We start from the raw sequence: 814 nt of genomic DNA, 5'->3' as shown, positions 1-814 counted from the left end.
ATGATCTTCACTTATCAAAGGATGAATGAAATTGAAATATTAAGCTTTGGTCTTCGAACTCGAATTACCCCACAAGGGACGTTTAAACTTGATTTTTGGAAAGCTTGGATAATTCATGAGTTTGCTCTATGAACGGATTGTGTTGAACTTGAAACTTGCTTATTGACTTGATCCTGTTTTCTAAACCTGTAAATGAATTGATGCACCCCTATTAATGGGATGATAAACATAATCCATAATGAGTGATTCGGCTTCTATGCTATGATTGTGATTCGGCTATTATGCCATGATTTTTATTGTTTGTGTTTTGCCTAGCTACTTGAGAGGAAGGGTAGTCACTATGGATCCTAGTGGGGTTAGCCTAGCCATTCGGGAGGAAGAGTGGCCATCGAGGGTTCGTCACCCCAGTGTGGTATTAGCCTAGCTATTCGGGAGGAAGAGTGGCCATCGAGGGTTCGTCACCCCGGTGTGATATTGGCCTAGCCATTTGGGAGGAAGAGTGGCCATCGAGGGTTCGTCACCCCAGTGTGGTATTGGCCTAGCTATTCGGGAGTAAGAGTAGCCATTGGGGTAGATAATCCCGATGTGGTGCTTCTATGCAGTTTAGGGAACCTTAAATGGTCATCCTTTCATTATATTGATTTGGGCCTGTATTGGCATGTGTGATACTTTGGTTGCCTGTGAGTGGCTTGTTGATGATCTTGAATTCATGATTGAAAAGACTTAAATGTAATAAACGACATTAATAAGTTGAAGGTGATTTATTTCTTCGTGAATGAATTCCATTAATGGTTTTATTAAGTTGATGATTTAT

Source organism: Lycium ferocissimum, chromosome 8 (genome assembly GCF_029784015.1).
Source record: "Lycium ferocissimum isolate CSIRO_LF1 chromosome 8, AGI_CSIRO_Lferr_CH_V1, whole genome shotgun sequence".
Taxonomy (NCBI): domain Eukaryota; kingdom Viridiplantae; phylum Streptophyta; class Magnoliopsida; order Solanales; family Solanaceae; genus Lycium; species Lycium ferocissimum.
Note: the sequence above shows the minus strand (reverse complement) of the source record.